Source organism: Mustela lutreola, chromosome 12 (assembly GCF_030435805.1).
Source record: "Mustela lutreola isolate mMusLut2 chromosome 12, mMusLut2.pri, whole genome shotgun sequence".
Taxonomy (NCBI): Eukaryota; Metazoa; Chordata; class Mammalia; order Carnivora; family Mustelidae; genus Mustela; species Mustela lutreola.
The window spans coordinates 94374709-94401403 of record NC_081301.1 but is presented as its reverse complement, the minus strand read 5'-3'; the positions used below and the strand labels follow the sequence as shown (position 1 = coordinate 94401403).

The 26695-nt window shown below is 42.3% G+C and overlaps 1 long non-coding RNA gene across 1 annotated transcript in view; it reads left to right on the top strand.

Annotated features, from left to right (window-relative positions):
- Window positions 1-20152, top strand: part of LOC131812372 (uncharacterized) — a 39579-nt gene extending 19427 nt beyond the window's left edge. The window contains exon 4 of the long non-coding RNA XR_009346316.1: window positions 19166-20152. This is a non-coding gene — a long non-coding RNA (uncharacterized LOC131812372). The remainder of the gene's footprint in view (window positions 1-19165) is intronic.
- Window positions 20153-26695: the final 6543 nt, after the last annotated feature.

The window sequence follows — 26695 nt, the reverse complement described above, 5'->3', positions numbered from 1 at the left end:
TAGTGAGAGGGCTGTTAAAGCCTATCTCAACTGAGTTGTTATCCTTATAATAATAAAAAACGTGAAAAATAGTTGAAAAATCAGTGATTTATTTACTATGTGATTCCATTTCATTTTAATGATTTGCAAGCCTACCACCTACAGGCATTTCATGTCCCACACCTAGGAATACACTAGGTTAGATCATTGGTAAGGTATCTTTCCACTTTCAATATCTATGGTGTTTCAAATATTTTCTCTTCCAATTATTTGTATATTTCCTCCCTCAGATCTCATTCATGAAAACTGTCCCTGACTTATACCTCATGTACAAATGATTCCATTCTACCAATGACTACCTCTGTTCTTAGTGTTGAGGGTCACTATGAAAAAAAAAAAAACTTGAAAATTTTTATGTAAAATAAGTCGAAAAAGGGGTGAAAATCAGGAAGTTTTTGGGAGGAAGTGACTCAGACAGAAGTCTCTTGCTTCTTGACCAAGTATAATTTTACTTATTTTTCCAAGCATTTCTTTTTCATTTTCTTGTACTTTCCCTCTAAAGTTTGAATTAAAAATAAGGAAAATAAGTATATTTATCTGAGTTAAGATAAGTTAAAAAGACAGATGCCTCCAGAAGGATTAAGAGGTCATTAGTCATCCACACTTGAGTATAAATTAATCCAATCAGTTTATTTCCTAAATACCTGAGGTTACCTATAATGAAGGGGAGGGAATGAAATAGATGAGTGGTTTATTTTGGGGGACTGGGGGAGCATAAAAGGAAATAGGGTTGTCTGGGAAGGTGTGCAGAGGGGGAGGAAGGGAAAGGAAGACCAGAGCATCTCAAAGAAAAGTTCAGCATAGTTTAACATTTTTCTCTCATTCTTCTCCTTATTCTGTCACCTTAGTTCTGTTTTAGAAACCGGGTGGTGGGTATTAGAGAGGGCACGGATTGCATGGAGCACTGGGTGTGGTGCAAAAACAATGAATACTGTTATGCTGAAAAAAATAAATTAATTAAAAAAAAAAAAAAAGAAACCCAGAAGTCAGATTAGTTAGATATTGTATGGTTCAGATACTTCTTAGATTAAGTCAACCTTTAAAGGCTAAGTATGATTTCCCCCACCATGAGTAAAATTGCTCTTAAGGGAGGATGTCTTCTGTGTTTGGTGACACATATTTGGTAACCTGAGAACTGTACGTATAGTGCTCCACACGCAATGGGTAATTAAGAAAAGTTATTACTTCCATCTGCCTTTGTAAATCTCCAGTGGGACAGAAAATGTTAGGAAGACTGTTAGTGTGGATGTGGATTTTCCCAAGAGAACAGTTCAATTTTAAATATAACATTCCTGTGTTTTTCAGGTCCTTTATTAAGTGTCCTATCACTTGATGTGATGATTTTCAAGTAGGTTCTAGGTCAGTGATTTTCAAACAATCTGTGGTGAAAGACCAGGATCTAATCAATTACCTATCTATCTATTTATCTCTGATCTCTGGCAGACCGATCCTATTGTGCAGCTCATGCCACATGTGACTCACCACACTAGTCTGACAACACACACACTGGCCTGTTACCTCACTCAAAAAGGCAACTTGACCAGCCTTGAGCTTGGATGTTCCGGCAATGTCACGTTCCTCTAAGAACTTCTCAATACTTATTCCTAATACCGGCTTATCACATTGAAGAGTAGTGAGAAGAAGTTCAGAGACTCTGTTTGGGTAGACTGGTCCAATAGGTATTCTCCGAGAGTTCCTTTTGTAAAATGACAAGACCCCTCTAGTCCTGGGAAGTCCTTTTATTGATCTAAAATAAATGATATCTGTTAGTGTGGTTCATAGACAAAAATAATCTGAGAATTATTGGTTTGTAACATGAATTTTCCAACTCTCTTGGAATTGTCTTGTTGCTATTTTCTTTTGAACTCTACCAGAAAATTAGGAGCCCAGAAAATTTGGAGGTCTTCTTATATAATTCTTAAACAATTATTCTATTTATATTATATAAACATAATATATAAAATAATGTATAAAGTACTTTCTGTCAGTTTCAGTTATGCTGCAGTAACAAACGATCTCTGGAATCTCAGAACTTTATACCGGTGGACATTTATTTCTTGTTCATGTTGTTTGTCTGTCATGAGTGGGGTCAGCTTGGCTCTAGTTTATTAATTTTAGAACCCATGCTGAGAGAGTAGCCCTAACTGTGACACTGATGGTCTTGACAGGAAAAGAGAAAATGGAGGCCATCTGGTGGTTCCGCTGTGCTCAAAGATGGACACATTACTCTCCCTGATATTTCAATGGCTTAATTAAGTTACGTGACCAAACCTGACTTCAATGAGTCAGGGACGGTGAACCTTCCAGAGGGAGGGGACTGGAAGAAGGAGCAGCAGAGAATTCAAACACTAATAATTCCTACCACATTCACCGCTAAGATTTGAGCGAGAGGTGGGGAAAGAGTAGAGAGGTATTTCAAAGAGTAATCTATTCCATAAATCAAAAGGATAAAATTATCTGTACTAATTTCAATACCAATTTGAAATCATTTTACCCTTTTTCCCCCGGCCTTATTTGAGATGTGGTTGACATATCACATTGTTTAAGTTTAAGGTGTATAGCATAATGATTTGGTGTATGTACATATGCCAAATGATTACCACAATAAGAGTAGTTAACGTATCCATTATATTACAGGGTTTCAATTTTTGTATCTGCGGTGAGACCTTTTAGGATCTACTCTCTGAGCAACTTTCAAATATACAGTATCCCATTGTTAACCCCCATCATCTTGCTGTATATTCCATCCCCAGAACTTGTTCACTTAAAACTGGAAGTCTATACCCTTTGACCATCTTCCCCCACTTCCCTTACCCCACCACTCCTGGCAACCACCTATCTGCTTCTGTGCTCTCTTTCTATTTTTTTCTGTTTCTACTTCCTTCCCCAGATGCAGGAAGTTTTCAGCTATTATTTATTCAAATAAATTTTCTGTCCCCTTTCACTCTCTTCTCCTTCCAAGATCTCTATAATATAAATGTTATTATGCTTGATGGTGTCTCTGAGTTCCCTTAATGTCGTTTCCTTTTTTTATTACTCCTTTTCTCTCTCCTGTTCAGCTTGATTGGTTTCCAGTCCTCTCTCCTCCATGTTGCTAATCCATTCTTCTGCCTCCTCTCGTCTCCTCTTTTTTTTCTCTGGTGTATTTTTAATTTCAGTTATTGATTTCTTCATCTCTAGTTCTGTTTTATGTTATCTGTCTCTTTGTTGAGGGTCTCACTGAGGTCCTCCACTCTTTTCTCGAGTTCAGTGAGTGTCTTTATGACTAGTTCTTTAAATTCTCTATCAGGCATATTACTTATCTCTGTGTTGTTTAGGTCTCTTGCTGTGATTTGTCCTGCTCTTTCTTTTGTGATGTAGTCCTCTGTTAGCTCATTTTTTGTAACTCTCTGTGTTTATTTCTATTTGTTAGGAAAGTTAGCTCTATCTTCTGCTGTCGGAAGTTGTGCTCACTGGGGAGTGTGGTGGAAAGACAAAGAAAATAAAGTTGTGTCCTTAGGCAGAAGAGGTCCTGAAGTGTCCTGCAGAACAGTGTCTCCTGCTCACCAGAACCTGGCCCTTCAGAAATGTTGTGTATGTGTGTTGTGTGTGCCGTACTGTTGTGACTGAGCTGCTTTTTCCTTCAGTCAAGTCATCTGCAATGCCTCTCTTGGCCTGTTGGGGGCAGGGTTTGGTCCCTGTGTCGTTAGTGGTCAAGAGGTAGAACTTGAGTCAGACCAGGTGTTTGCCAGAGCTCTGTAGCACCAAACTTCAGGGTGCTGTCCTCATTTGGTCCCCTAAGAAGCTTTCTTTAGTGGGTGGGACCTGCTGTCAGACCAGATATATGACCCCAGCTTGCTGGTGGAGACACAGTCAAAGTAGTGTATGTGGTTATCTTCCCCTCTCCCTCTGTCTGGAACCACTTCGGCAGGAATCACTGTTGGGGCTGGTTGCACACTGCAAGGCTCATGATACCACTTTGGATGGCCTCTGGCCAAGGGCTGGTTGAACGGTTGGGGTCCACAGGAGGACATGGGGTGGGGCACATAGTGCCCACAAGGTCTGCGTAGTCAGATGCAGGAGGGGACCTACAGCTTCAAGGAAAACTCCTGTCGAGACTGGTTGGGTTGGAGAGGGCCTACTTGTGTGAGTTTCTTACATGTTTTGGATGTTAATCTTATCACATACATGATTTTTATTATTTTCTCCCATTCTGTAGGTTGCTTTTTCATTTTGTTGGTTGTTTCTTTTGGTTTCTTGTGGTCCCAATTGCTTATTTTATTTTATTTTTTTAAGATTTTATTTATTGTTTGACAGAGAGACACAGCGAGAGAGGGAACACAAGCAGGGGGAGTGGGAGAGGGAGAAGCAGGCTTCCCATGGAGCAGGGAGCCTGATGTGGGGCTTGAGCCCAGAACCCTGGGATCGCGATCTGAGCTGAAGGCAGACGCTTAATGACGGAGTCACCCAGGCGCCCCCCACTTGTTTAGTGCTGCTTTTGTAGTTGTGCTTGTCACATCCATAAAATCATTGCCAAGACCAATGTCAGAGTTTTCCCCTATGTTTAAAAATCTTATAGGAGCTCTACAGTTTCAGGTCTTACATTTAAGTCTTCAGTATATTTCAAGTTAATTTCTGTGAGTAGCATAATGTAGGCTCCACTTCCATTTTCCATTTTTTTTTTGCATGTAAATATCTAGTCTTCTCAACACCATTTATTGAAGAAACTGTCTTTTCTCTATTCAGTGTTCTTGGCTATTATGTCAAATATTGGATAGTTATATATATGTGGGCTTATTTTTGGGTTCACAGTTCTGCTTCACTGATCTGTGTGTGTGTTTTCTGCCAATGCCATACAGTTTTTATTACTATGGTTTTGTAACATAGTTTGATATCAGGAAGGGTGATACCTCCAGCTTGTTCTTCTCAAGATCATTTTCACTATTCAGAGTCTTGTGGTTTCACATCAATTTTAGGATTTTTGGGGGGTTTTTTTGTTTGTTTTTTTTTTTTAGTTCTGTAAAAAATTTGCCACTGGAATCTGATAGGCATTGCACTGAATCTATAGGTGGCTTTGGGTAGAACAGACATTTTAACAATACTAATTCTTCATTCTCCTCTGTCTTAAAGGTTATGTAAGATTAGTTCTTTAACTGTTACAAGTGGAAAATGCATCCCCTATGTAAGAATTATAGATGTTTTATATTAAAAAGAGAAACATCCAGGGAATTTAATCATCCCTCTGGAGTATATACGGATGACATATACATAAGCATGATTATAAAGTAAACACAAAAGAAGATGAAATGCAGTAGGAAACTCACTCAACTAATTTCTGAGGTTTCAGAACTTCACTGTCTTTTATCTTGATTTTTGTGGTTCATTTTAGAAGATGTGGATATCACAGAAAAAGAGTCACATATTCATGTACTGAGCCTTGTAAGAAAATTTCTGATTTGATAAAATAAGTTAGGACATCTACAACTCCCAGAGAAGGAGTCTGACAGGTCTTAGCACTTCTTAAAAATTCTTCATTCTCTGAGGATAGGAAAAACAGTCCTCACATCTTTCTTCGAATAGGGTTCATTTCATATCAAAGAATTAACAAGACTCCTTAAGCCCCTAACATACAGCCGTGGAGTAATTAGGCTCATTTGGGGTTAAGGCCTCTTCAAGATCTCTTTTATTTTTAAAACACTTCAGATTTGAAATGTCTTGTCAGAACTAGAAGAAAGAACAATGATGAATCCCTGCTGTCTGCAGATTAGGAGAGAGAGGGAAGGAGGGAGAGAAAAGAAAATTTATTTGCCTCTTTCCTTCTTGCTAATTATTTCTTATTTGTAAAAGAAGATTTTATTTTATTTTATTTATTTAGTTAAGAGAAAGAGGGAGATTGAGAGCATGTGTGGGAGGAGGGGCAGGAGAAGCAGACTCCCTGCTCTCCTGGGAACATGACCTGTGCCAAACGCAGATGCCCAACAACTGAGCCACCCAGGTGCTCAATTTCTTACTTTTATTATGCTCCTCCTTTGAACTCCTCTTGGGATGGTTTTTTTTTTTTTTTTCTTTCTGTTTTGTGAGATATTAAGAGTACATTTTCCTAAGAGCTCTCCGTGTTTAAACTTGGGGAAAAGAATTGTGTTTTTATAGCCAGCATATCGGCTTGTTTTAAATATACATGTGCTTGCAGCTTCTTCATGGGGCTGATGTGGCAAGGGAGTGTGGCCTGGAGAAATGCCATGTAGGTGTGTACTTCCACTTTGGCAAAATAATGGTCGCCCATCAAGTTTCCAGTACATGCAGAGTTCTCGGATTTGGTTTTAACACCAGTTCTGTGAAACTGGGACTTCCACTGCTCCTTTATAACTGGATTAAATGGCAGAGGATTCAGTGGCAGACCCTGTGTTTGGGAGATCCGTGGTGATACCCGTGGTGATCTTGTCTCCTCCTGCTCCTTCCTGCCCCCTTTCTCCGTGCACCCACACATCTCAGAGCGCCCATGTTCTTACGTAACAGCCTGAGATCCGCCTCTGTTGACTGACCCTCCACTGATCCGTGAAATTCCCTTTTCCCATGGCTGGAGTTTATTTGTCTAAAAACGTGTACTTTACCTGAACACGTTAATCATGGAGTATCTCTAGGACTTCACACACTGGAACTGAGGCTTTAGCACCTTTTCAAGGACACAAGGTTTTAGAACATGTCTCTCTACCATTCCACTAAAAATAGGCCTTGTCAAGGTCACTTGTGGACTTTCTAAGGTCAGATGTCTTTTATTCTCCACTTTGAGCTATCTTGGTTTCTCTCCTTTTTTTTTTTTTTAACCTCCAAATCCAATATCTCAGCATATCATGCTGACTGCCTTCAAAATATATTCGGTATATGACTACTTCTCAACAACTCTACCATATAACTTTTTACCTAACCACTTATTCTCTGACCTAGTTTATTGAAATGTCGCCCCTCCTCTACTTTGCTGTCCTACCCTTTAATCTGCACACAGTAGCCAGAGTGCTTCTACGAAAACATGCATCAAATCCTGTCACTTCTCAGCTCAGTATTTTCCAGTGACTTTCCTTCCCAGAGTAAAAGCCCAAATCCTTACAGTAATCTTGGATCCATGTGGTCTGGCCATTGCTACCTTCCTGATCTTTCATTTCAGTGCTGTTCCTTTCCCCGCATCTGCTCTAGCACACTGGTCCTCTTGTTTGTTTTTGAGCATGTCAAGAGCACGTTCTCAGTTCTGAGTCTTTGTGTTTTCTGTTCCACCGAATAGTCTTATTACTTTCTCCCTGACTCCTTTGTTCAAATAATACCAAACATTAGGAGACTTTCCCTGGCCACGTTTACAATATAACAGAGCTGCACCACCGTCACCACCCCTTGACACTCTCTAAGCCCTTGTGCTGGTTATTTTTCTCCACAGCAGTTATGACTACTGGTATATCATTTGTACATTTGTTTAGTGGGCAACTTTTCCCATTCTACTAGAATATAAGATTCCTGAGGGCAGATACTTTCCTTGCTATTACCATGCCCCTAGTGCCAAAATAGGGCCTGTCATGCAATGCAGTCAGACTCTAAAGCAATAGCTGATTGAGTGAATAAATAAGCATACGTCTAGAGCTGTGGGAGACTGTGTTTCCCAGCAAGGAGAGAAAGCCAGCATAAAATAGAGGAGAACAAAGCCAGCATGCTGGGGCAGTGGGCGGCGGGGCGGAGCAGAGACCAGGTGAAGGGTGAGTCCTGGTTGAACTTGATTTCCTGATTGGTCCAGATGCTGAAGTGCATTTCTGATCCCCTGCCGCTTGGTAGTTCAATCTTTCCATGGAGTCCATGGACCTTTGCGTGTAAGTGGCCTTGAGTTGGGTTTCTGCATCTACCAGGGTCCTAATGAATGCACTGAAGTCATATATACAGAAGGAATGATAAGCAGGGCTGGAAATCAGGTCTTGGATTTTCAATATAGCATCATACCAGGTGTTTCTGCAGTTTAAAGCCCTTATGTAATTACAGGACCCAAAGGTATATATGCCCAAATCCGTTTGAAACAAGGCCCCAGAAGGTGTCAGAGATGATGAGATCCTGCTAAACTTGCTACATACCCGTTTTCCTCCTTCCAGAGGGTGCCATCAATTTATTATATGAACATTTATTTTCAGGATCTGGAAAGAAACAACCCATCATCATTGAATGTCCCATTATTGATCAATTCATGGCGAAATTAAGAACAGAATTATGAACTGCATTAATGACTGGAGAAGTCCTGTGTTGTTACATTGGAGGAAAGTTAGAGGTGACTTCATCCATCTAGAGAAATGATATGATTGACTCAAGATAACTTGGTTAGTGACAAAGCTAGATCTAGAACCCCAAAATTACAAAGCTGTTTCACTTTCAACTCAGGCTCTTTTTACTACACAAGATGCATAGCTTTTCCTTTTCCCCTGGTCCTTTCATTCCCACCCTGTTCTCTGAGGTTATATACAGCTGTGTAAACTCTATTAGCAATCTTTCCATCAATAAATTGTGGACCTTGCTATCTAGGTGTCTCCGGAGAGTGTGGTGACACATTTTAAATGAACTCAGGGTCACCGAGGACTATAAGATGGAAGGCAATCTCACGCAAGCTACGAATGAAATATGAATCAATCCAAACTCAGCAATTTATAGACTCATCCATGTGAAAGAATAATAACTTTAGAATATGTCCCAAAAGCAGGTTTAAAGGTCATCATGCATAGACTTTTTTATATTTCTATTTTAGAATGAGAAATTGATTATTATCTCAGAGCTAAATTCCACTTTGTACTGTCTGTCCAGCAGGCTGGAAAAGGTATGAATCACCTGATAAAATGGAAAAATACTACATGCTCCTTAATTCCTGATAGTTTTAGAGAGGTGAATGCTATAAGAATAAGGAAGAGGTAGAACAAATATTTGGGAGAATTTTAAAAAATACATATATATATATTTATACATTCATGGTTCTAGGTTATATGAAATCAAGTTTCTTCAAATTTGAAAGATTCACATCAGGATGCCATCAAGGAAGTGCATCACCAACTATATGTCCTTTTTGAAAATAACCCTACTCATATTGAAATCGTGGGAGAGAGACCCTAGATTGGCCCAGTCTGGATCACATCAACCCCACTTACCAGAGGAGAGCGGGATATATTCCCTACAATAGCAGAGTTGTAGTTCCCCCAAACAGAAGCAAGAAGAGATTTATGCTGAAAAATGAGAAATAAGAGGTCTCCCCCCCCCCCCCATAGTTCCCTGGATCTGTCCCTTTGCCATTTCCCACATATTGTCCTAATGTTTTGGGAAACAACAGGGTGTAAGGCAAAGGGACCTGAACTCGGATTCTAAATCTTGACTTTGACCTTCATCTCTGTATAATATTAGACAAGTCATTATATAACCTTTCAGGGCCTTGGTTTTCTCATCTGTAGAATTAAAGAACTTTAATGTGTTGTTGCGAAGATTTCTTCCTGCTTCCTAGGGTAAGAATTTATGGCCTAAACTTGGGCGCTGTCCACGGTTCTGCCAAGTTAAAGTGAAATCTTTATAACTGTATTTCAAGGTTTTATTACAATAGATAACCCCAATTAGAATTTATTCTGGTTAAACATAAAGATTCCAATGGCATGAGCTCTAGTAGCCACCCAGACTGGAGTGGAAGGAAGCTGTGGAAGAAGTCTTGGACTGGCACGTAGAGATGTAGTACAATGCTCATCTGTGCTTTTGTCTCTCGGGCATTCATTTACTCTTCTTCAATTAACAGCACCATGATACTCCGTCGGTCAGTCAGTCTTCTGCCATCTGTACATACAGTTCAGGTAGAGCCAACTTCACCCTTCACATCTCCTCTCCATTTAGCCCACAGTGAAGGATTGTTGTTCTGTACAAGATCCCAAGTGGGCTGAATCGGGTAGGAGCTCTAAGGAGATTTAGTAGCTTATTGGCCAGTACCAGTCAGGGAAAGTTTAGCTCCTTTGGTGCACAAATAGGACAGAAACAAACAGTACAAAATAACACAAGAGAGAGACAAATAAAGAAGGACCAAGACATGGGATAGTCTTGTCTCAGGTGCTGAACAGAGGGCTGTGTTCAGGAGGTTGACTGCTTCCCATAATGTCCCATCCAAGGGAGAGGTAGAGTCACTTCAGTTCCTAAGGAGAGTGTCCTCCATGAGGTCACCCATTGTTGAGAAGATTTCCACATCTCTTCCAGTAGATCAGTAGTACTTGGAATCAAAGACCAGGATAGAAGCAGAGTAAGGTTCAGGAAGGCAGATGGATGGTCACATTTGAGTAAGAATGAAGAGTCTAGTTTCAGTTCAACATTTGTTGAGATTCTGGTTGGAATGACAGACTTGAAACAAGTACTGACAGTACTCTGAGGTAAATGCAATCAGATAGTCCCCAATCAGATGTGCAAGATACTGTGAGAGCATAATGGAGGAACATGTTGAGTGGTGGTGGCATTGGGGGGAGACAGCCCAGGGATAATTTTCTGGGGGAAATAAAAGCTGAGCCATCATAAAAGAAATATAGAGTTAGGGGATGGAGGTGCATTACACGCATAAGGCACAAGGGGCAAGGGGCAGGGGAGTTACAGTGACAATCAGTGGGCATGTTTGCAAGAGTCAGGAGGCGTGTTTGTTGCAGTAAATAAGCTGTTTACTGGAGTGGAACCTAAGTGCAAGGCAAGGACATGTAGGAGAGTGATCTGAAGAGGGAAGCAGGGGACAGATCATGCAGGGCCCTTGCTACCATGAGAAAGAACCTGGACATTCCCCTGTAGACCAGAGGTCACACATAGGTAAACCATAGGCCAATTTTTACCCTCAGATGTGTTGTTTGTCCTGTACAACATCATTTTTATTACTATAAAAAACTTAAAACTTTTAAGATTTTCACGTTGTTGATGGTTTCCTTTGCTGTGCAGAAGCATTTGAGTTTGATGTAGTTCCACTTGTTTATTTTTGATTTTGCTTCTTGTAGATTTAAAAATTGGGAGTCTTTACATCTAAAAAAATCTAGATTTCTGGTCTGTCTAGAAAAAAATGAGATCTGGCAATCCCCGTCTGTCCTCTGATATGGTAAAAATTGCCTGGAAAGAAAGAATAGCTGTCATCCTGGGATGGTCCTGTGCATTTCCTCAGTGCTTTCCACTGATTCCTCACTGGCACCTGGCTCCTCTCTCTCTATTTTTATCTGTGTGGCCCTTGTATTGAAGAGAATATCTGCAAAAGGATTCAGGTACCTGCATCCAGAGTTTAAGTTGCCCCTGGCACGATGTGCACCTATCTGGAAGTTATTTGGTCTTTTTTTTTTTTTTTAAGATTTTATTTATTTATTTGTAAGAGAGAGAGAGAGTGAGAGCGGGCACAGGCAGACAGAGTGGAAGGCAGAGTCAGAGGGAGAAGCAGGCTCCCTGCGGAGCAAGTAGCCCGATGTGGGACTCGATCCCAGGACGCTGGGATCATGACCTGAGCCGAAGGCAGCTGCTTAACCAACTGAGCCACCCAGGCGTCCCTTATTTGGTCTTTTTGGTGCTCAGTTTCTTCATTTCTAAAGTCGAGACTAGTTAATTTGCAAGGTCCCTTCTTGATCCATCATGCTATGTTTCTTTTATCATTAACATAATGATAAAAATGCTCTAGTACTGTACAGTTTTCAAAGATTTCGTTTTTAAAATGATCCCTATGAGCTAAGTACTGTGTTCTTAAAAAGATGAGTAAACTGAGATCCAGAGAGACCAAGAAACAAATTCTCTTCCCCTTCTCCTTTTTCTATACAGCAGTACTATGCCTGGATTTCTCTTTTCTGATAGTCCCCAAAGTTGGTGCATCATGAATGGAATAATGAAATGTGACCAACTAGCATGTATGACATAAAATATTTGGGGTGTAATTCCAAGGCAATGGGATGGTTTTCGTATGATTAAAAATATACAGTAGCCTTACCTATTTTTTTTTTTAAACTTCATGTTTCTTATAAGATGTTTTGGCATCCTAAGGAAGAAGGAGCTAAAACTGAGCTTGTGAGAAGATTTTTTTACTCATTTCTCTTCAGACAATTTATTCAAGCATAAAATCTTTGAAGCAATTGTGTAATCAAGTCTAAGAACAGTTTACAATCCGCAGAGGCAGTGAAGCAGGGACTAGTTAGAGTGAAAGGGTATATCTGAAGGGAAAGCAGATGTCACTGGTTCCATATACACCAGGGGTTTTGGCTCTTCTAATGTGGTCCTCTGAAGGGAGAGGAAGCCGGACTGCTAGTGATGCAGTGACTTACTGTCTTCACGATAACCCGCAAGGTAATGGGGATACCACACTTGCAGCAGCCAGATAGTTTGCTTCCTACAGCTGAACGTGAAGTTGCTGGAAATGAAACCACCAAACAGTGGAATTACTAAGAATCCGGCTTAATGATTCACATGTGACAGACCAGAGCCCAGAGCTCATCATTCCTATACATTCAAGAAAAGTGTGTGAACTGGAAGACAAATAAGATCATGATTCTTTTTAAAAAAATATTTCATTTATTTATTAGACACACAGAGAGAGATCACAAGTAGGCAGAGAGGCAGGCAGAGGTGGGGAGAAGTAGGCTCCCTGCTGAGCAGAGACACCCCCCCCCCCAAGGTGGGGCTCGATCCCAGGACCCTGAGATCATGACTTGCGCCGAAGGCAGGGGCTTAACCCACTGAACCATCCAGGCACCCCAAGATCACGATTCTAGCCGAAATGGAAAGGCTAGGGGAAAACTTAGCATATGATTCCCTATCGCTTCAGATGAAGGAACATTGCTTAGGTGTCTTTATTATTGTGTGTGTGAAGCATGGTAATTTTAATGCTCTTGTGAATTAAATGGTGTATATTCTTTTGCAGAAAAGCCTTTGTAGGCTTGAGATGCTCAAATGAAATAGCAGCCTGAGCTGAATGAAAAAAAAAAAAAAAACAAAACCTAGATTGCATCTCAAACAATCAGCTTCCATCACTTCTCGGGCTCATTGCTCTAGTGAACAACCACCAGATCAAAGATTTCTCTTCTTTTGGACATAGTCCTTTCCCTTAATCCTTCCCAGGAGTCCTCCTTTCTGGCGAAGCACTAGTGCCTCACTTGGCTGTGGGAAGTCAAGTCTCCTTGATTGTATTTTGGGGAAGCTTTGTACAGAACCACTTTGTAGCTAGACACTAGACAGCGGCAAACACAGTGGAATTGTAACATCTATCTCAAATGGGAGTAACATGATTTTGTCTTCTCTGAGTCTACCTCTTTGACCCCAGCCCCACTAAGCTAGTTCTCTTTCCTTGAGAAAAACAATGACCTTTCTGATGGAGTTCGCAGGACCATCCAGAGTTTAGGTCACATCTACTTTATTTGCAATCACTTGACATATAAGCATACTACTGCTTTTCCTGGACCTCACATTCACTTCCTGAATGGGCCTCCAGACATATGTTTCACAAGTGTTTTCTCTAAGAGTGTTCTCTTGATTCTTCTAATCCCATTTTATCCCCCTTTTCAACCCCAGTTATTTTCTTCTCCAACATTGACTCCCCCAATTTCAGTGTACTTACTGGATGGCACTTTTTTTTTTTTTTTAACATATATATATAGTTTAAAGTAGGCTCCACGCCCAACTTAGGACTTGAACTCATGCCCCTGAGATTAAAAGTCACAGGCTTGGGGCACCAGAGTGGCTCAGTTGGTTAAGCGTCTGCCTTCAGCTCAGGTCATGATCCCAAGGTCCTTGGACTGAGCCCTGCAATGGGCTCCCTGGTTAGTGGAAAGTCTGCTTCTCCCTCTCCTGCATATACTCTTTTTCTCTCTCAAATAAATAAATAAAATCTTAAAAAAAAAAAAAAAAGCCACGTGCTCTACTGACTGAACCAGCCAGGTGCCCAGACATTTCCTTTTTTTTTTTTTTTTTTAATTCTTTGCTCTGACCTTGAGTCCTGCACCTTCATTGTTTCTTTTTCTGATAGTTGACTTCTAACTCATGAGTGGGAATTCTGTCTAATGCAGAGAAGAGAATTCTGGTCAAACTGGAGAAATAAATTCATATTTTGACATATCTTTTTTGCTCCAAAATGCTGACACATCAGATAAAACATAAAAAAACAAGAAGTAAAAATAATAAACCAGAACTTCTGTGATTACAGTTCTTATAGAGTAAAATCATCAAATTTTAGAAATTTTATATGGTTCGTCCTAAAATGTAAATGGGCTGAAAACACCAGAGAAATATCCCTGAGTATCAGAAATGGACAAACAAGGTAAGTGGTGAGTAGGACTGGAGTTACAGGTTTGCTGGATCTGGAAGTGGCAGTAGCTGTAGGAGCTTGGCTCTGTTGTGTAACAGGGACTTGAAAATATCTCATGAGAGTTGGAGGATTGGACACAATCCCTGTAACCTGAAGCCAGGTCTTGGAATGGGGCTTGATATCTCATAAAAGAAGGGTGGGGAAAAAACTGCTATTAAGAAATGCTTGGACCCCGTGCATCCTGGCACATGCATGATTTGGGAGGAAGAAGGACATGGGCTCCAAGGTTTGGCCAGCAACCAAACCCAACTTCCTGCTGACTCATTTTAATCGGCAACATCTCAGTTGTCATCCCCATTGCTTCTCGAACCTGTCCTTACGAGGCGGTGCTCTGGATTCAGACACTGGGTGGAGGCAGTTTCGAAACTCCTGGAATGAGGGACAGACAGCAAAGAGGGACAAAAGGAAAATGAAAACACAATCATGGGGTGCCTGGGTGGCTCAGTGGGTTAAGCCTCTGCCTTCAGCTCAGGTCATGATCTCAGGGTCCTGGGATTGAGCCCCGCATTGGGCTCTCTGCTCAGCTGGGAGCCTACTTCCTCCTCCTCCTCCTCCTCTCTCTCTCTCTTTGCCTGCCTCTCTGCCTACTTATGATCTCTGTCTAATAAATAAATAAAATCTTAAAAAAAAAAACGACAATCTTTTCTGTTTAAAACAAACCGTCAGGGGCACCTGGCTGGTTCAATTGGTTGAGCATGTGACTCTGGATCTCAGAGTTGTGGTTTCAAGTGCCATATTGGGTGTAGAGATTATTTAAAAATAAGGTCTTAAAACAAACCTGGAAATTAATGACTACTACAAACACATGAAGGAATCTAATAGTAAGAAAGACTTGAATTCATTAGGGATGAAACTGATTTATGAATTTATTTAATGTATTAATTTTCCTGACAGAGACTATGAACTATGCATGTTTAAGGTATTTAAGGAGAAAGAGGAAGTAATAAAATTCACTGAAAAAATAAATTACAGAACAAAAGCAACAACATCTGATATGAAAAAGGATGTGTTAGATAGAAATCCTGGAAAACAGAAACAATGAAAGTCCTTGCAATATAACATTTCATAGTTGTAGAGAGACTTAATGACTTGGAAGGCAGTACTGAATAACTTACTCGGAATACAACACAGAGAGATGAAAGGACAAAAAAAATCAAAGTGTATGGAAGGGATGATAGATTGAACTTGAAAGGGACTGGCTTTGACCATTGTGTACATTTTGATGATGCATTATGACCCCATGTGTATAATTCTTAAAAGCAGGCCAGACAAGGCTACATATTTAATAAAAATAAAACTTGAAATGATAAACACCAAATTTCAGATAAGCTGTTGCTTCCGAAATAGGACCAGGGTCAGTGTCAAAAAGACTTTACATGGTCACCATCTCCCTGTCTCTTTGGCTCCTTCTCACCCCACCCGCCCCCTCCACCTCCTTAGGAAAATAAGCATCGTCTTCATATTTTCAGAGCTTCCTCTTACTGATTCTGGGGAAGGGGACTCTGGGTCATGGACAAATACAGTCTGTTATCCAGCCTTTTGTTGCTTTTAGTAATACAATCTTCATTATTAAGGAATCATTCGGTGTGTCTGACTCTTGGTTTTGGCTCAGGTCATGATCTCAGGGTGAGATCCAGCCTGGAGTGGGCTTTGTGCTCAGCAGGGAGTCTGCTTGAGATTCTCCCTCTTCCTCTGCCCCTCTCAGTTCCACCCGCCCTGCGCGTGTCCTCTCTCTCTCTCTCTCTCTCAAATAAAGAAATCCTTAAAATAAAAGAGACATACTTGTACCTATAATTCTTTTCTTTAAACATTATTTAAAGGAAAATATGGCAAAAAGTTAAGATTTATTAAGGTGATGTGCTAGGTCCCTGAGCATTTAGTATTTTAGTTTCATTGTTACAGTAAATTACAGAATGAAAATATTTCATTTGAGGGGCACCTGGGTGGCTCAGTCACCCAGGGTCTTGGGATCGAGCCCTGCATCGGACTCCCCGCTCGGCGGCGAGCCTCCTTCTCCCTCTCTCTGTGCCTGCCGCTCTGCCTGCTTGTACTCTCTATCTCTCTGTCAAATAAATAAATAAAATATTTAAAAAAAAAAAAAGAAAATATTTCATTTGAAACTAAATGTATAAAATAAACAAAAACAAGAAACCATGTACTTAGTGTCAGTGCTTAGGGCATTGGTTCGGGGGTCAGATTCCTCACGCCTCAGATACTAGCAGCATGACTGTTCCTCTCGCTGTGCCCCAGATTCCTCATCTGTAAACCAGGTGTTGTCAGGGAACTGCTTCATGGAAGTACTTGAGGATTAAATGAAAAAGATGGCACACCCATGCACAGAGCTAGAAGACTCGGGAAATACACATATGTAGGAAGAATAAAACCACCTCATCCAAATCATAGTAATATCTCGGCAGGTATGCCTGCAGTCATTTCCCCTGTGGATGTGCGTATAAATATCATCCTCATAAATTCAAGTCCCTCATGCAGTTTTGGGTCTCTGGCAAGCAGAATCTGTATTCGCAAAACTCAAATTCTTTATTGCTGCTTCTGCAAAACCGTGAAGGGCTTGAAATACATTTCTGTAATAAGTTTTCACAGCTCCGTGTCTTCTGTCCCATTTCCTTAGACCCCACGCTGTCCCACACCCCCTAGAAAACCCTTCCTCTTCCCCAGGTCCAGGCACATTTTTCTGTTTATTGTGGTACATTATGATGTGGATTTGGTTGTCCTTTTAGATAGTCCCCCTTCTCCTTAGTTCATCTCTCTTCATTATTTTCGATTCTATATCACGAAAGTCAAAGAATCTATCTGAGAAAAACAGAACTCTTTGCTTAGGGTAAGATGTCGCTGATGGGGACCCTAAAGGTAGCTTGGGTATCGTGGCAGCAGCGGTGCTGGGAACCCGAGCAGCAAAGACTGAATTTGCCCTGGAGGTGTAGGGAGGAAGAATGTGGATATTATGCTCGTACAATTTTAATCATATTTCCTAGTAACATGACATCATACTGCTTATATGAACTTGAAACCAACTTCTAAACTTAATATATTACAATTAATATTTTTCCATAACATTTTCCTTGCGTAGTTTCCCATAATATAGATTAAACTTTTCTCCATAGTTATTTCCATGCTTTTGTTACTATAAACAAAACTTTGATGAGCCTTCTTATAGCTGTATGTATGTTTATACCTTAATTCCTAGAAGGACCGTTGTTGAGTTCAAGAATATACCAGGAGAGGAGCACCTGGGTGGCTCAGTTGTTAAGCATCTGCCTTAGGCTCAGGTCATGATCCCAGGGTCCTGGGATCGAGCCCCGAATCCAGCCCAGCTGGCATCAGGCTTTCTGCTCAGCAGGAAGCCTGCTTCTGCCTCTACCACTCCCCCCTGCTTGTGTTCCCTCTCTTGCTGTCTCTCTCTGTTGGAAAAAAGAAAAGAAAAGAATATATCAGGATACCTAAGGCTTTTTCTGTAATAAAAACAAAATGAAACAAAATTCAGCATGAGTGTTTTGAGTCTCAAACGGGCTTTTTTTTTTTTTTTCTGAAGTATTCACATTTGCACTGAATATCCTTAAGAGAGTTAGTTACAAACCACAGAAAATCTTGAGGGAGATTTTCATTACAAACTATTGTGTCAGCCTTCTTTGTTGAGACTTAAAAACAAAAGAACCTTTTCAGTAGCATGGCAAATCTGTCTTTAAATTCTAGGTAGATGCAGGATCCTTTAAAACTAATATCAAAGGACTTTTTTAGGGGCGCCTGGGTGGCTCAGTCAGTTAAGCAAGTTGTCTGCCTTTGGCTCAGGTCATGATCCCAGGGTCCTGGGATCCACCCGCATCAGGCTCCCTGCTCAGTGGGGAGTCTGCTTCTCCCTCTCCCTCTGCCCATTCCAACCCCACTTGTGCACGCAATTTCTCTCTCTCAGATACAATCTTGGAAAAAACAAAAAAGGACTTTGAGGGGATGCTTTCTGAGGCTCTTGTGACAAGGGTCAGGAGATCCCGAGAAGGCAAAGGGACATTGCCTTTACTACATTAGAAAACATAGTGTTTCAAATAACAAATTTACAGACAGAATTTTGGAACACAAGACTTATGTGTGTACTCCCCGACAACTTTCAGTGGTTCCCTATTGCCACAGAATGTTTGATTTTCAATCTGATATTCAAAGCCTACTTATCTCTCCAGACTTACGTCTTACCATTCCTCCTCATGACCCTGCATTCCAGCTAACTGAGCTGTATGCACTTACGAACCCTCCATTGCTTTCCAACAGTTACACCTTTGCTCATGTTGCTTCCCCACTTCTGTTTGTTAAATTCCTATCCTACCTTTGAGAATCAACTGTAACCTTTCTTGTGTCCCCTCAATTAAATATGGCCACTTACTCCTGTAAATATCAAAGGTACTTTATTCCGGATTTTAAAAATGATGACATTTATCAAACAACTCCTAAATAGTGACCTTTACGCGAAGTATTTTGCAACCACTATGTAATGTAATCCTTATGACAGTTCTGTGGGGATAGACATTAATTTTATATGTGCCTCTTTCCTGGAGTTTTCTCTTTCCCTGTTCACTGTCTGAATGCAGAGTGAGACAGGGACAAAGTCCTAGAGTGACACCAGCAAACGACAACCCGTTGCCTGCTTTGTACATGGAGGTCTATGGCAACATGGCTCGGCCCGTTCATTGACGTATTGCCCACCGAGGATCTGGGCTTTACCGTAGAGTTGAATAGTTGAGACAGAGGCCATATGGCCAACCAAGCCTAAAATATTTGCTCTCTGACCCTTTGCAGAAAAGCATTGCCATCCCGTGGGCTAAGAGGATGGTGGGACCACATCACGGAAGGACCTGAGACCCCGATTGACTACGTGGAGTGGAACTGTTCAGCCCTGCATCCCGCCAACCTGAACTGACCTGTCAAGGAAGTCAGAAACAAATTTTCATCCTGTTAATGCATTAAAACTTTGGGTTATTTGTCCCAGTAGTTGGCCTATCCTCATTACTGCAAGAGAGATGTAAACATGCGGACTATCCTGGGCAGCAATGAAGTGGTTCTTCTTCCCCTGACCCGGCAGTGTGGGAAGGTTGTTGCAGAGCTCTCTTACTGGCTTCCGATGCCTTTTAAAAATTACTGGTGAGTGTGAGAGACACTCTAGGATCTCAAGTCAGCAACATGCTCCAGAAAATAACGCTCGTGAAGGCGGCTGAGTTGCTAGTGATTTAACTGAGTAAATAAACAGCATAGGAAAAAAAGATCCCAGTGATTGCTGGGGTGTGTACTCAGTTAGGGGTCAGGTGTGGGAGGTCAAACTGGAGCAATCTGGAAAGCTTTTCTATGTGTCCTGCCCCTCCAAAGCTAGAAGAAAGGAAGCTAAAGCAGATACTGATTTGATGGCACCTTCTTTCTTCTAGCAGCAGTGTGTGATGTCCTTCTGTTTCTTCAGTGAAAAACTCTAGGGGAAAGGGAACTCAGAATGAGATCAAGATAAACTTTCCCAGGATCTCTGGGATGCTGAAAGTGACTGCGGTGTCTCCGTGGGAATCTGAATGAAACCGAGGGTCATCCACAGTGTATCTGTATCTTTGGACTGTATTTTGTTTAGACAGGGAACAATCTAGTCAGTGATCTATACATTCACCCCCAGTGGCCATTTGGGTTCCTTGCCCCGCTGCCTTCCTGGGGGAGAAGGAAGATATTTATCCTCCCACAGGGTTTGTTTCTTTGCTTTAATAGAACACACTGATCTCGAAACAATAAAGCCAGTTACAGATTAACTGATCCCTGCGTCTCAGTTTCATGGAACCATCAAAGTCCAAGTTGGATAGCTCTGGCTAAGATTATTTACGAGGTCCTACCCAAATGTATTCCGTGCAAGTTGCAAGCTAAGTCAGCTGACAACACTGCGTCTTTCTTCCTGCTCCCCCATCCAGCTAGACTGAGGACTGCAAACTGGCATCAGCAGCCCACGCTCCACCTACAGCCATGGTCTGTCTGAAAATCAGAGTGATTTCGTACAAACGTCCAGGCTTAAATTTCTTTTAAAAATTAGGGCAGCCTAAAAATACTGGACCCTCATTCCCATCCACCAACAACAGTCAGAGCTGGAGTGAAATGGGCGTGCACTTTCCAGCGGGATGCAGTTCCGAACACTCTCTCAGCTCTGGTGGACGTCTGTCTTGACCTGCCTGACTCCTGTAGGCGTTAGAGTTCCGGGCTCTCAGTCCAGTGCTCCTTGCTGTCTTCTCTGCTTAGCTCATTTTTTTTTTTTAAAATAAAAAGAAGACTGGATGGGGATAACCTAGATAGGCATCTTAGATCTACTATAATGTGACCTGGGGAAAGTCATTTATTATCTCTATGTTCCTTGTTTATAAAATGCCTAAAGCAAAAGGTGGACTGTTCTGGAGACTAGCCAAAGTAAGGCATGAAGAATAGGCCTCCATATTAGGTCTTCCCTTTCTCCTGAAGGACACTTACATCTGTTTCCACCTTGGTCACCTTGTCTCTAGTCTTCTCACTCCTCCATTCCATAGTTTTAAAATGTTTTATTTACCCACCCTCGCAGCTCTGATGGCTGAAGCAGATCTATGTCAGATAGTCACACAGATAAATATAGAGCTGTCGCTAGGAGAAGTGCTATGAAGGAGATGACCTTCGCATCAAGAGACCTTGTTCTGGGGCCTTCCATAAAGGCAGAAAGGTCAGATAAGGCTCTCAAGACCTGAAGGATAAGGAGTTGTATGATTGAAGAGGGGTTTGAAGAATATTCTAGGTTGTGAAAACAGCATGTGTGAAAGTCCTGTGGGGACAGGAAACATGGAGAAGATGCAGAGCTAGAAGAAATCCAGTGGGTCAGGTCAGAGGGAATAAGGAAGAGTGGGGATATGCGGCTGGAGAGGAAGATAAGATTAAACAGCACTGTAGTCCATGCTTAAGAGCTTTATCTTTATCTTAAAAGCAGTAGTAAAGCCATAGAAGGTTTCCAAAGGGGGCTTTACAGAAAGGTAACTCATTCTGTAGTGTGGAAATCAGGTGGGAAGAAATATCAGATTGAATCCTATGAAAGTGTCAGATCCAGATTCTTTTTGTCCTAGAAGATGACCATTTCCTATGGTTCCACCTAATAGATGGATGCAGGGTAGACCAGTTCGGCGACTGGGGAGAGATGGCGATGGGCTGGACTAGGATGGGGTATTGGAAATGGAGAGAAAGGCACAGGTCTGATGGATATTTACAAGCTAAAATCGACGAGCCTTAGTGATGGATTGGTGTAGGGTATCAAGGGCGATGCCCGGACTTGTGTGCCTTCTTGAGAAGTGGTGTCATGCTTGAGTAGGGTCGACTGGCACCTGGCCAGGTTTGGTGAGCAGGGATGATTCCACATGGGGTTTAAAGTGCCTTTGCAAGAACCAAGAGGAGATCGCCTTTGAAAGTATCTCTACAGATATATCTTGCCTTGGCTTTAGCTGAATTTCAGGGGGCATCGAGTGACCCTAGATTATGTTAAAGTACCAGCTGAAGGCTCCACATCATGGAAATTTTATAAGTTAAGGCCCTAAACCTATGTTTGGTGTAGACTTAGAGTTTTAATTTTCATAATGACTTTTCATACTCCTTTCAGAACCCCAGGCAGACAGTATGTTTGTGAAGGGCATTCAGTTTCTTTTTCTCCTTTAGGCCTAAACCTAAAGGAGAGATTTTCTTTTTTAATATTTCCCTTGCTCCTGTGGCCTCCTCCTGGTATCAGCTCATATTTATTCTTTTGACTTAATTTCATAACATTCTTGGCTCCAGAGGATTCATATTTTTCTTATGAAACTTGGCTGTATGGAAAATAAATTTGTTACATTGTGTCTGCTATTTCTACATAGCAAGGGGCCTATTTGGGTCAGCTCAGTGGGCAGGGTGGTCGGAAGTGATGTAGTAAATTTTCTATACATATTATTAGAATAGTTTTTAAGGATGTATGATGTGCTGTTCTGTCATTTGACATAAGAACACATCTCCTGTCACAAGACAGCTAAATCTTGCAGGCCACTTGCCATCTGACCTTGCTATTAGGCTGTGAGCTCGTGGAATATGAAAATGTGTATGTGACGTGGGTCCTGGGCTAGAGTTCCTGTGCTGGAGCAGCTGGTTCTCAGGAACCCAAGAAGGACAGCTTTGATCTCCAGCCCACATGCCAGGGCACCTAATAGTTGCCAAATAAATATCTGTATAATTAAGCAGGAGTTGGAAAAAAGTCATACCTGGAGAAGATGAGAACTGTTGGCATATCCTTCATGATGGAATAAAAATTCTGGGGTTAGGACCAAGAGTTGCAGTCAGGATGTTTTTTCAAGACCCAGAATGATGTCTCGTCTCGAATTAGCATCCATCTTGCCACGCCCACCTCTCATCTACTTATGAAATAGAGATGACAACAATGCTGTTTGAAGTCCTTAGATAACATCTTTATGGCTGATTCATTTTCATTCAAATATCATCGATCGACTATTTACTATGTCCAAAGATTTTCTTGCTAGGGTTCTCTGAGGTATAAAGTGATGACTAAAATCCAGGCTCTCCCTTCAACTACTTAACAGTTTAATGATAAGGGATGGGGACCAAAGTATACAATCAGCTAAAATAAAAATACTCCTTATCAAACGCTTTCAATGCACCAGGCACTGCCCTAAGAATTTTGCTTGGGTTTGTTCATTTAAACCTGTGAAGTGGGAACCACTACGGTGTCCCATTTTGTTAATGAGGGAACAGAAAGGTTGAGAAATGTATCAGGTCACACAGGAAGAAAGAGCCAGAGCCAGAATTGAAACCCAGTTGTTCTGATTCCAGACCTCAAGAATTCAAATATTCTGCTGTACAGAGGCCCAGATAATCCACTGTGGAAACTGATAGGTTCCGTAAGAGATATTCAAGCCCAGGCTGATGGCCCAATGGAAGGGTTCTAGAAAAGCTTTACAGAGAAGTCATGGCGTTCTGACAGATGGTGATGGACAAAGAGGTATCTAGGGGTAGGAAATAGAGAAAAGGCAGAGTTTGGAAGAAGACTCCTCAACACGTTTGGGAAACTACACATAGTCCAATGTGCCTCGGTGTCAGTTATTTGTATAAGTCAGAAGAGGAGAGTTAGTTAGAACTTAAATTTTGGATAAAGGACCTTGGAGCAGGAAGTGGGGAGGGAGTGTGCTGCATTTTTCTCACTGTTGGTCATAAGTAACAGTAAAGCCTTAAGCAAGTAAAGCCTCTAGAATCAATTTAGACGACTCTGATTTGGAGCCGTAGTGAGGACTCTCCCTCAAAGAGGAAACTAGATGACTTCAGAGATTTCTAAATCTGCCCTGGAGTTTGAAGGTAAGACTTTGAGTCAGGGATCCTAGAGCCTTAGGGGATTATGGGCAAAGTTGTATTTGGGTGAATATGTGAGCTCCTCCTCTGGGAGGAGGTGGTTCACAGGATTCATCTCTTGCTCTCAGCATTCATGGTCAAAGAAATATTGCAAACCACAGCTCCACGGAGGAAAAGCCAGCAACAGTCTCAACGGGACCTTCCTTGGAGCCAGGGACTGGAAGCAGTGCCCCACTGTGCACCCTGAAGCTTTGGGATTCACAACTGAGAGTCTGAGTTCCACGCTGAGAAGCAGAGCGTTGCACAGAAATACCACCTCCGGGTGTCGGCAGAGGCCTGCCTCAGTCAGCCTCTGGCCCAGCACGGCAGGCGACCCCGGTTAGCACGCCCAACCAGGGAGGGGTCAGGGAACGCACATCTCACTCTAAACGTGTCAGGAGGAAGTGGATCACTTTTGAGCTCCTGTCCTTAAAGGCTTTCAAGGGGAACAGGAAGCTACAATTTCCAGGAAGATGACAGCTGTTTGGAAGGATTTCTATGACTGCACTTTTAACCCAACCCACCCGAGTCACTCAGCATAAAACAGGCCTGACAGCAAGGCAACCTGCGGGCAAGGCCTGTGAGGAAACCCTTCATTTCCTCCTGTTTTGTCGAGTCTCGCCCAAAAGCGTGGTTTCCAGGCAGATCCTTTGATCCACAGAAATAGCTGTGTTGGAGGCTGGTGAGGTCATTAGTGGTGTGTTTTGCATCATGATGCTCTTCGATAGAGATGGACGGAGTCCTGGGTGCGTTAGTCAGGATTGGGACTGTCTGCATGTGACAGAAAATTGAAGACAATCGCGGCTTCCAGATGATAGAAAATTCTCTCTTCACGCAGAGCCAATCTGGAGGCGACAATTCAGGACCAGTTGGGCAACTCCGTGCTCAGCCGGGACCCAGGCTCGCCTCGCTTGTTCCTCCACCAAACCCGGCCCAGGGGGCTGCTTCGTGATCTAGGATGGCTCCCCAGCCTCCAGCCTGGGGGAAGAGGAGAGGGGACCAAAGGAACCTGCTTCTTTGAAGGACACTTAAAGGTCATAGTTCTGTTTGCTGGCCATTGTCCTGAGCACACTGATCGCGACTAGCATTGACATGGTTGCAATCTGGTCTTCCACTTGGGCCTCAAAGTGTCCAGGGAAACACGTCACATCTACATGTGGACGACTAGATGTTTCTCTACACGGTGTCCTCAGAGAAGATGGAATGTTGGGGTGTCGTTTTACTAACTCCAGAGACCTTAGCAAACCTGGATCCGGCTTTATTCATTTAAGTGATTTGGTCATTCCTCCCCTGTCCTGGAGGGCACTTGTATAGAGCTTCCTTAGTCTTGTTAGTGGGAGCGTGAGAAGCCGGCCGTCCTCATGTACTCATACCTGTGTTCGTGCGTCCTCACTCATTCAGGTGTCCGCACTGTCCCGTCGGAGACAGTCAGCTGTGCACCGCTTTCATGCTTCCTATTCGAAGTGCAGAGATATTTCTGGAAAGTGGTTGTCCGGCCAGAGGTGAGGTGTCTCAGCCTCCATCCTCGAGGTGGGCCCATCTGACCGACTTCTCCCAATGGGACAGGAAGAGAGGAGACGTGACCCTTCTGGGAGGAGGTGCTTGAAAAATAGACATGCTGTCCCCAACCCCTATTTTCCTGTCTGCCTCTGGAGGCCAGAGACCCCGAGGCCTAGTAGACAGCAGAGACCCATGTGGAGGAAGCTCAGGCTCTAGAATCACCCCAGGGAAAGCTGCCCCCCAAATACCCACACTGCCCTGTGACATTAACAAGGAACCACTAGCAGCTTAAGCTTGGTATGGGGTGTGCCTCAGGATGGTTAGCTCAGCTCCCACGTGAGACAGAACTAGATTCAAATGCCACGTGAGATTTCAGGTAATTTCACTTGATCTCTGAATAATAACCTCCCTTTCCTCATTTATAAAATGTGGCTTAATTTATATACTACATATGGGGTGTGTGTGTGTGTGTGTGTGTGATTATGGTACCTAGTAAATGCTTCAAACACGTTAACTCCTATTCTTTTTAAAAGAATTCTTATCTTTTTAAAAAGATTTTATTTATTTATTTGACAGAGAGAGACACAGCAAGAGGGGGAACACAAGCAGAGTGAGCGGGAGAGGGAGAAGCAGGCTTCACACTGAGTGGGGAGCCCAAAGCAGGGCTTGATCCCAGAACCCTGGGATCATGACCTGAGCCGAAGGCAGACGCTTAATGACTGAGCCACCCACGTGACCTTTAAATTCTTATTCTTATCATCACATACTGTTGGGCTCTTCTTTTTCTGTTTAATAAGGTAGTTCTGCTCATTTAGGGAGCAGTTGTCAAGTTTCAGCTTGTTTACTTAGTTCTTCTCTTGTGCCCGTCGGGTTGTGGGGTTCTCTGCTGATGGTTATTGGTGATTCTGTACAGCAGATGTCTCCTTCCCCACCACTCTTTTTTTTTTTTTAATAAAGATTTTATGTATTTATTTGTCAGAAAGAGAGAGAGTGTGCACAAGTAGGGGGAGCAGCAGGCAGAGGGAAAGGGAGAAGCAGGCTTCCCACTGAGCAGGGAGCCTAATGCGGGGCTTAATTCCAGGACGCTGGGATCGTGATGTGAGCTGAAGGCAGGCGTTTGACGGACTGAGCCACGCAGGGGTCCCTCCTTGCCAACCAGTTGGTGGTAGGTAGAAAAATGGCCCCTGCAAATGTCCCTGTCCTGGTTCCCAGAAACTGGCAAAATGCTATGTTACATGGCAGAAGGAATTTTGCAGGTGTGATTCAGTTAAGGACCTCTAGATGGGGAGATTACCATGGATTCCCCAAATGGGCCCAATGGAATCATGAGGGTCTTTCAAGATGGGAGAGGGAGACAGGGAATCAGAGAAGGAGATAGGATGACAGACAGGTGCTGGAGTGGTGTGATTGCTGGCTTGGAAGACAAAGAAGACC